The sequence below is a fragment of the Rutidosis leptorrhynchoides genome, chromosome 2 (assembly GCF_046630445.1).
Source record: "Rutidosis leptorrhynchoides isolate AG116_Rl617_1_P2 chromosome 2, CSIRO_AGI_Rlap_v1, whole genome shotgun sequence".
Lineage (NCBI taxonomy): Eukaryota > Viridiplantae > Streptophyta > Magnoliopsida > Asterales > Asteraceae > Rutidosis > Rutidosis leptorrhynchoides.
In genome coordinates this window covers 705,985,841-705,997,092 of record NC_092334.1, presented here as the reverse complement: position 1 = coordinate 705,997,092, position 11,252 = coordinate 705,985,841, and positions in this window count along the sequence as shown.

Below are 11,252 nucleotides of genomic sequence, written 5' to 3'. Positions count from 1 at the left end.
ATATCTATGTCTTTCCTTGTAGTGATGTCGCATCCTTGGTAGAATATTTGTACTATTTGGCAGGTGTCTAAACCATATTGCGGACATCCTCTCAATAACTTTCCAAATCTAGTCCACGCCTCATATAGAGTTTCATTCGGCTTCTGTGTGAATGTAACAATTTCTCCTTGAAGTTTTACGGCTTTAGATGCAGGAAAGAATTGTTTAAGAAATTTTTCAACTAAAACGTCCCATGTATCAATCGCCCCTTCAGGTAACGATTCCAACCAATCTTTGGCTTCTCCCTTTAAAGTCCAGGGAAATAACATGAGATATATCTGTTCATCCTCCACTTCTCGGATTTTAAATAGTGTGCAGATCCTATTAAAGGTACGTAGATGTTCATTTGGATCTTCCTTCGGCGCACCACTAAATTGGCATTGATTAGTCACCATGTGTAGAATTTGTCCTTTGATTTCATAATCTGGCGCATTAATGTCTGGATGAGTAATTGCGTGACCTTGGCCAGTGCGTTTAGCTCTCATTCGGTCTTCCATACTTAAAGGTTCCAGATTCTCCATAATTGAATTTGTTGAATCGGAATCACTAGAGGATTCTGATTTAATGGTTCGTTCCTCAACAATCTCTGTTTGAATGATTGGTGGTTCCGGAGGAAAATTTAGTGGTTCAGGATCTACGAATCGTTCCTGAATATTCTCCGGATTCTCAATTGTGAGGTCGGGTTTAAAAAATGGATTATCGAAAATTTGAACTGGAGTACTTGGTCGACTGGATGACGATTCTAAAGAAAAATCAACGGCGGTAATATTTGCTAAATGTCTTGATCTAGTTACAGGTGGTGAACGTACAAAAGGTGATAAACGTCTTGCTCGGTGCGTTCACTGAATATCCTATTAGTTTTTAGAAGGAAAGAAAAATTATAATAAGTTATCCAATCAATAGACTTTTCTGATTTTGCCCACGTTTCGAATAGCCAAAAGATGCAGCAGAGGGGCATGATTCGTTTGGTCTCAATATAATTGAGGACTGTTTGGCTCCAATAACCCGGTCCACATACAAATCCAACTATTACTACGAACCAGAAAATTTTGATGTCTATCAATTTAACCACTTAAAATAAATTTTCGTAATTTTAAGAAATTTAGATAAGAAGTAGAATAAAAATCTATGTCCTAATAACTAGAATAGCGAGAAATAAGAAAGAAAAAGAGCGTGTCGAAAAAGAAAAATGGTTGAAAAATAAAAGGTGACGGAAAAATAAAAGAAACTTATAAAACTTAAAAATACTTGACTAACCTAACCTTATTACTACAACTAACTTAAAATTATAATCGCAAATTGAGATTACTAATTGGAATGATAATTGATACATTGGTAAAAGTCGTCTAAAAATATTAAAGCTTACAGGAAAAACTATATCCCAAATGGAAATAACTTAAAAAGAAACTAAAACTTAAAAAGGCGTCGCAAAGTTCTAAAGTACCTAAATCTTAGTCTAAAGAAAAAGCACTTAAGGAATTCTACGGCAAAGCCTAAAAATCTAGAAGTAAAAATAACTATGGCAAAAACTAAGTTTAAAACTAAATATGAGCGAAAAATACAAATATTACGCTAAAACAATTAAAAAGGGACAAAATATAAAAATATACAAAAAGTTGTAAAAAGTACAAATTTTATAAAAATATTATTTTTATATTATTTATTTATTAAAACTATTAATTTTACAATTTAGTTAAACTAATTTAACTAAAATATAAATTAAATAAAAAGTAAAACTAATTATAATAATAATAATTAATTAGGGTTAATAATAATAATAATTAATAATTACTCCGTAATTAAATGCAGATTAGGGTTTCTGTCGGTGTCAGAGTGTCTCCGCGAGTTGCGGTGCCCGAAGCAGAAAACTCCGCGAGTCGCGGGGTTTCAAAATTCAACTCAGGTACAGTTTAAAATTTGACGTGTTTTTTTTCTTCTTTTTTTTATTTTCTGTTTGATATTTTTTTTGTTTTAAAATCTAAAATATTTATATAATAAAAACTTATATTTAAAAACTAAAATAAAAATAGAACTACTTTATAATTTAATAAATATCTTAAAAATAGATTTATATATATATTAAAAAAAAATTCGGTTTTTTTTTAAATATTTAGCGTTGCGCTTTCGGCTTTTAAGAGTTCCCCGGCAGCGGCGCCAAAAATAACTTGATGTTTTAGCAGAGGGGTATAAAATACTATTAATTTTTACAAAAAAATACTATTAAATACGATACAATTTTACACAAGATATTTATTTATTTAGAGAATGGATATACTTAAACCTTGCTACAACACTTATAGGCAGTGTACCTAATCGTACAGTAGTGTAGTTTTTAGTAAGTCCGGTTCGTTTCACAGGGAAAATCTTTAAACAAAGCTTAACGCTATATTAGTTTACTTTTATAAAAATACAAATATATATATATAAGTAATATTATTATTATAAAGGGGGGTTTTTACCGTTTAATGACCGGTTTGTCGATTTTAAAACTTTAGTCGCAGTTAAAACCAAATGTAAAATAATAAATAAATACAAGACTTAATTTAAAGTGTAAAGTAAATAATGATAATGAAATTGCGAATAATAAAAGTGCGATAAAATAAACTTGCGAGAATTAAAAAGTACGATAATTAAAAGTGCAATTAAATACAATAACAATAAAAATGCGATAATTAGAAGTGCAATTAAATATAAAATAAAGGAAATTAAATATGAAATAAAATAATTATGCTTATTTAAACTTCCGTAACCATGATGTTTGACGTGTTGATTTTAGTTTTATGCCCATGGGTTAATTGTCCTTTGTCATGGATTATTTAATATGTCCGTCTGGTTTTTGTCCATAACAGTCCATCAGTCATAAATATAAAGTGCGAGTGTCCTCGTCAAATTATCCTTATACCCGAAGTTAAATATTCCAACTAATTGGGGATTCGAATTGTAACAAGGTTTTAATACTTTGTTTAATGAATACACCAGGTTATCGACTGCGTGTAAACCAAGGTTTTACTACTTTGTTAACAATTACACCAATTACCCTTGAATGTAATTCACCCCTGTTTCAACAATTCTAGTGGCTATTAATCCATTCCCGTGTCCGGTTAAATGAACGATTATTCGTACATATAAATACCCCGCCCATCGTGTCCGATCGAGTGTATATGGTAATTTATAGGGACGCCCAATTATAAATCTTTATATAAAGCCCATTAATAGCCCATAGTCTAATTTCCACAAGTGTCGTTCTTTTGTCCAAACCCCAATTATGGTACAAAGCCCAATTACCCAATTTTAGTAATTAGCCCAACATGATGATTACTTCGGATTAAATAAGCATAATAATAACTTAGCTACGAGACATTAAATTAAAAAGGTTGAACATAACTTACAATGATTAAAAATAGCGTAGCGTTACACGGACAGAATTTCGACTTACACCCTTACAATATTCGCTAACATACCCTTATTATTAGGATTAAAATTAAAATTAAAATTAAAATTAAAATATAAATATAAATATTTACGTATAGATATAGAGAGGATGGATATATATGTTGGTTTTTGCGATCAGAATTCGTTTGCTTTTATAGGGAGTTTCAGAATTTGGGGCTCCGCGACTCGCGGCCCTTTTTGCCTTCAAACTCCGCGAGTCGCGGAGTTTGTAAATACAGCTCACTCCATTTTGGCTCTTTGTTTACCGACGGTTTATTATATAAATATAATATATATATAATTTATATAATTAATTATATATTATATTATATTTATATACATAGTTAACTTGTAATTTTTAGTCCGTTGCGTCGAGCGTTGAGAGTTGACTCTGGTCCCGGTTCCGGATTTTCGAACGTCCTTGCGTACAATTTAATATCTTGTACTTTGCGTTTTGAATCTTGTACTCTTGTAATTTCGAGACGTTTCTTATCAATAATTGAAACCTCTTTGATTGTCTTTTGTACTTTTGACCTTTTTGGTCGTTTGCGTCTTCAATTCGTCGAATCTGTCTTTTGTCTTCACCTTTTATTATTTAAACGAATATAACTTGTAAATAGAACAATTGCAACTAGAAGCATGTCTTTCTTGAGGAATAATGCTATGAAATATATGTTCGTTTTTAGCATTATCAGCGTGTATTGTACATGTTGGTTGCATGTATGTTAAAACAGGGGTACTTATTATATAGACGTTAAAGTTTAGTTACCAGGGTGCTCAATCTTGTAGAATATTTTGATAAACGTTTCTGGATGAAACAACTGAAATCTTGTGGTCCACCTTTATATACAGATTATGCGCAACACTAAAACTATGAACTCACCAACCTTTGTGTTGACACTTTTAAACATGTTTATTCTCAGGTTCCTAGAAGTCTTCCGCTGTTTGCTTATACGTTATACAAGCTATGTGCATGGAGTCATACATGCTTTATTCAAGAAAACTTTGCATTCACAAAATCATCACCATGTATCTTATTTTGACTGCATTGTTAACGGATGTAGTAATGTAAACTATTATTTACGATGATTGTCTATATGTAGAAATCATCAGATGTCAAAGACCTTGGAATTAGATATTCATTTATGGTGTGCCTTTTCAAAAAAATGCAATGTTTACAAAACGTATCATATAGAGGTCAAAACATCACTATGAAATCAATGAATGGTGTATTCCTCCAAAGGGATTTGGACGGGTCACCACAGTTAGTATCAGAGCTTGAGGTCATAGGGAACCAGAATTTGCATTAGTGTATTTAATTGGTAATTTTTAGGATGCATTAGTGAGTCTGGACTATGACCGTATCTGTTTTTACCGAGTTTTGCTTATCATTTCTTGTTAGAAATTACATGCTTATCTAGACACGTTTCTTGCATTTATTGCATAGATAGTGTATGGACAAATTTTGTATCTTAAGCATATCTGTTACAGTAAACTCTGTCTTACACTTTCCAAAAATTTCTCCGTAACTTATGGGATTTTGGTATTATATATACATATGTAAATTATGTATTAGAGAATACCAAACTAAATCCTATAATCTATCTCAAATCAAAATCAATTCCCTGATTATACAAGATGAATCACGTATCTAGTACAAATTCCTTAAACTCCGACAGCTATTTCGATATGGATATTCACCTGAACTCCGAAGACAGTGTAACCAGAATGGATCAACCAATTAGCCATCATCTATTCTGGATGAATTGGGGATGGGTTCGTAGTCTACTTAATCATTGGAGATAAGAAGAAGGCGATCCCTTCCATCCACCACATTGCCCTCTTGGCGAAGAACCTGAAGCACTTACCGGCGAACCTGTTTGTAATACCATTTTCTCTCTCATTTCTAGAGTATCTCATCATGATTATATACTATCTCACATTCTAGATCTCATTCATCCGCTCGTCCGAACCGACAATCATCCTGGTGTAATAGAAGAAGTCAACGAGCTTCGCGCTCGGGTAGTGGCTTTGGAGAATATGGTGCAAAGGTTACAAGCACCAGCAGCAGCACCGGCAGCAACAGTACCACCATCAGCAACACCAACACCAACAGTACCATCACCACCACCAACAACAACATCCACATCCTACACTTCAACATCACAATTTGTACCTTGAGCATTGATGTTTCGCGAGGTGTATATAAAATAGCTTATATTTTTACAGGAAATACTATTAAATACGATACAATTTTACACAAGATATTTATTTATTTAGAGAATGGATATAATTAAACCTTGCTACAACACTTATAGGCAGTGTACCTAATCGTACAGTAGTGTAGTTTTTAGTAAGTCCGGTTCGTTCCACAGGGAATCTTTTTAAACAAAGCTTAACGCTATATTAGTTTACTTTTATAAAAATACAAATATATATATAAGTAATATTATTATTATAAAGGGGGGTTTTTTACCGTTTAATGACCGGTTTGTCGATTTTAAAACTTTAGTCGCAGTTAAAACCAAATGTAAAATAATAAATATAAATACAAGACTTAAATTAAAGCGTAAAGTAAATAACAATAATGAAATTGCGAATAATAAAAGTGCGATAAAATAAACTTGCGATAATTAAAAAGTACGATAATTAAAAGTGCAATTAAATACAATAACAATAAAAACATGCGATAATTAGAAGTGCAATTAAATATAAAATAAAGGAAATTAAATATGAAATAAAAGAATTATGCTTATTTAAACTTCCGTAATCATGATGTTTGACGTGTTGATTTTAGTTTTATGCCCATGGGTTAATTGTCCTTTGTCCTGGATTATTTAATATGCCCGTCTGGTTTTTGTCCATAACAGTCCATCAGTCATAAATATAAAGTGCGAGTATCCTCGTCAAATTATCCTTATACCCGAAGTTAAATATTCCAACTAATTGGGGACTTAAACTGTGACAAGATTTTAATACTTTGTTTAATAATTACACCAGGATGTCGACTGAGTGTAATCCAAGGTTTTAATATTTTGTTATCAATTATACCAAGTGTCCTTGTACATAATTTCACCCCTGTTTTAATTATTCTAGTGGCTATTAATCCATTCCCGTGTCCGGTTAAATGAACGATTATTCGTACATATAAATACCCCGCCCATCGTGTCCGATCGAGTGTATATGGTAATTTATAGGGACGCCCAATTGTAAATCTTTATATTAATATTAACAAACTATCATTTAGTTAAACAAATATAAAGCCCATTAATAGCCCATAGTCTAATTTCCACAAGTGTCGTTCTTTTGTCCAAACCCCAATTATAGTACAAAGCCCAATTACCCGATTTTAGTAATTAGCCCAACATCATGATTACTTCGGATTAAATAAGCATAATAATAACTTAGCTACGAGACATTAAATTAAAAAGGTTGAACATAACTTACAATGATTAAAAATAGCGTAGCGTTACACGGACAGAATTTCGACTTACACCCTTACAACATTTGCTAACATACCCTTATTATTAGGATTTAAAATTAAAATTAAAATATAAATTATATATATATAATTACGTATATATTGAGAGAGAGATAGATTAAGAGTGTGAAAAATGATCAGAATTCGGTTGGCTTTATAGGGACTTTCAGAATTTGGGCCTCCGCGACTCGCGGCCCTTTTGGCCTTCAAACTCCGCGAGTCGCGGAGTTTGTAAATACAGCTCACACAAGTTTGGCTCTTTGTTTACCGACGGTTTTATAAATAAATATAATATATTAAATAATTATAAGAATTATTTAAATATTATATTATATTTATGTGCATAGTTGACTTGTAATTTTTAGTCTGTTGCGTCGAGCGTTGAGAGTTGACTCTGGTCCCGATTCCAGATTTTCGAACGTCCTTGCGTACAATTTAATATCTTGTACTTTGCGTTTTGAATCTTGTACTCTTGTAATTTCGAGACGTTTCTTATCAATAATTGGAACCTCTTTGATTGTATTTTGTACTTTTGAGCTTTTTGGTCGTTTGCGTCTTCAATTCGTCGAATCTGTCTTTTGTCTTCACCTTTTATTATTTAAACGAATATCACTTGTAAATAGAACAATTGCAACTAAAAGCTTGTCTTTCTTGAGGAATAATGCTATGAAATATATGTTCGTTTTTAGCATTATCAAATATTTCCACACTTGAGCGTTGCTTGTCCTCAAGCAATATCATCTTGAAATACTAGAATCACTTCTTTATTCTTCACACTTTGTACATCAGTGATTTCTATACGGCGGTATAAATAATGGTAGTAACGATATGGTTTACAGTCCCACATGACTATAAAAATTTAGATCCATTAAGGAAATTGGATCTTTATGAAAACATTTGATCTTTTGAAAATTAAATCTAGTTTTTACCCTAGATAAGTTTTCCAGAATAACCCTTCACCGGTGTTTGCAAAATATTTTTGTGGTTTTGGTGGGTTTCAGATTTGAAATTTTTAGCTCAAAACTTATGGTTTTGTGTCACCCATTTGCTAACCTTGTATTTGGAAAGCAACACGTCCAGTTTACTTGTCCCGTATATTACCTTTCGGTAAACTACCGTCCGGTTGTAAAGGAAAGCGTTGAACAAGCAACTGTTAAGGCAATGTCCCCTGACATGCTTTTAATTATGGTCTATAACGTGTCGGACGCAATTACTATCCTTGGTAGGAGCAATAGTAAAGCTCACCCTTATAATTTTTCAGTCTGGCACAAGGTCCTGTCTTTAACCATTATGCAACCACCGTTCTTACGGTTGACACCCGATTTGGTTCAGGTGACCTAATGAATTCCAGGTGAATTCCTAGGATTTTACGTTCAATGGTAATGAACGCATTGAAAATAGGGTTTTCAGAAAACAAATCGGTTTGTAATTTTGATCAAAATATTTTCTCGTTCAAGCTCGAGTTTAGATATCATTGAATTCCATGAGTTTGTAATTCTCAATCTTTAAGGTCAATCTCTAGGATTGAGTAATATCAGTCTTAAAAGCTGGTTTTTAATCTTTAAGGAGATTATCCTTTCTGGGGATCTGATTCATTAGTCTTATCCAGCTAATTTGCATGGTGCCCCCCCCCCCATTGTACGAGATAAATCCTTCTCATGGTTAGGATAAATCTGACCACTTGGCGACCCTGTTTAATGCTGAGGTCCGTGGATTTCCTGCTGATTTTAGTGATGACTTTTCTAGATTTTTCGTCAACCTACAGCTGGTCTGGACGACAACTTCTTGACCTAAATCAAGAAGCGCGTGTCTTTTTCGGAAGACTTTACTTCATTTTAATGATGGAATTGATTCATCGTGTAGATCCATCTCTTCTTTTCTTTCATCGGGTAAAACAGTTTAGTTTAGTCCAAAGCAAAAGTATTTTCAGTTATTTGTTACAGATATATGTGACATATGTTTAAGATAACTTGGTAAATTTTCCCACACTTGGCTTTTATTTTTCTTTTTATCGTCCTCTATTCTATTTTAAATGAATTTTAACATTTTGGTTTGTTTCTCAATTTATGTCCTTTCTGAGGTAACAATAATTTCGGTGTTAAAACCTAGTTTTATTGTTCATAAATATGTATAAACATGATTTTGAGTTCATTTAATTGAAAATTTGTAAAAATTTTACTAGAATTGGGTAGTCAGTATATAAGACTAGGGCTGTTCTTTATTATCAGAGAGCACTAGATTCTAATACAACTACTGCTTTACTAGTATTTTTAATGGTAACCAAGTGTTTAAGATAAAAATTTTAAAATCCGAAAGAATTTAACCCCTTCCCACACTTAAGATCTTGCAATGCCCTCATTTGCAAGAAATCAGTAACAATTTAAATTATTGAGGGTGATTTGTGTGAAATTGATTAAATTTTACCAAAGTTTCCAAACATATTGGCGTTTGTTTGCTGAATGATAAATGGTGCACATCATTTGTTCATTCCGTCTTGTTGTTATTTCACATATATTTTGCATCTTGTCGTCAAAATTAGTTGCTTTTGCTGAACTTAATGCCAGTCTTTGAAAATGCGTTGTTTTACCCTGTTGTGTACATAAGATAAACTGCAAACATATATACATATTTTTGAAGTTTGGTATATTACCCCACATTCAAAAATTATTAAAATCTAAGAATAAAAGTTAGAAAATTATAAAAACTATTACAATATTAACATAAGTATTAAACGTATCAACATTACAAATTACAAAATAAATAAAACTAAGTAGACTAGGGATGATACTGGTACCAATAGGGGTTCCAAGCATAACCATAGGTGCTATAAAATGCTTCGGCAGGGTTATACGTAGGATACGGTGGTTGCATCTCTATAGACCAGGGAGGGAATATGGGTTTTGGGGTAGGAATATAGTTTCTACCTATATGTTGGCAATGAGCTATGATTTGGTTTTGATGAACTTGCCAATCTTCAAATGCTCTCTGTCTAGCATTTTCGTACTCCTGTGAAGCTATAAACCTTTGCATTTCTTGCATCTCATTTCCCCCTCCTACATTACCTTGCTGTTGATTTCTCTCAACCTGTGGATGTCTACCATGGTATTGTACTGCGGCGTTATTTCGCCTCTTCAAAACTTTCGCACCATGGTATACATTTAAACCTATAGTATCGCGGGGTTCTGGTTCTTCGACTAATAATCCCCCCCGACTTATATCCACACCGAGATATTCAGCAATCAAAGTAATAAAAATACCACCTCCTATTATGCTATGCGGCCTTATCCCCCTAACCATAGCTGATAAATAATAACCCACACAATACGGTATACTTACAGCGCTTTGTGGGTCTCGAATACACATATGGTAAAACAAATCCTGTTCATTTACCTTTTCCTTGTTCTTACCTCTTTGTGTAATCGAATTAGCTAAAAACCTATGAATCACTCTTAATTCAGCTCTATCTATATCCAAATAAGAGTAATTTCCCCCTTTGAATCGGTGATGGCTTGTCATTTGACTCCATACACCGTGTGTATCAAAATTTTCATCTATCTTTCTACCATTTAGTATCAACCCTCTACAATCGGCAGATGCTAACTCCTCAGGCGTATATATACGTAAAGCCTGAGCCATGTCTAGTAAAGACATGTGGTGCATCGAACCTCCTAACAAAAATCTAATAAAAGATCGATCGGTTAAACTAGCTACCCGATCATTTAATTCTATACTACACAACAATTCTTCACACCATACTTTATATACAGGTCTACGCATGGTGAATAAACGTACCCAGTCATTAAAAGTAGAATTACCATACCTCTGTACAAGTAATTCTCTAATTGGTGCGGTCAATTCTACAGCTTCTAATGGTCCCCATTCTATGACCCTAGGTACCTCAACAACCTTAGAATGAAGAGTATGCAAACCCCTTTGGTATTTTGGATAATCTATCCAAAGTCTGTCAAATCTTAGGTTCGGGTGCAAATCTTCCAAGTGCATATCAGAAAAGGTCATGACTGGATGAGGTATATCTTGCTTGTAGTAGTTATCCACCTCCTGTTATTCCGCATTCTCAGCAGGAGCATTGCGAGCTTGGGATGAAGATTCACCCCTTTCAGTCTGCAAAACACATCAAACACAATTTTTGTGCATCCAAATATGCATTAGTGTCAGCAAAATCATCAATCAAAATAATTACAATGACATGATCAATTTATATCAAACTTAAGCTTATTTTCACATTTTTATCAAATCTACACTTTTTCAAATAAGCATATACAAAAATGTTCGCCAAGTT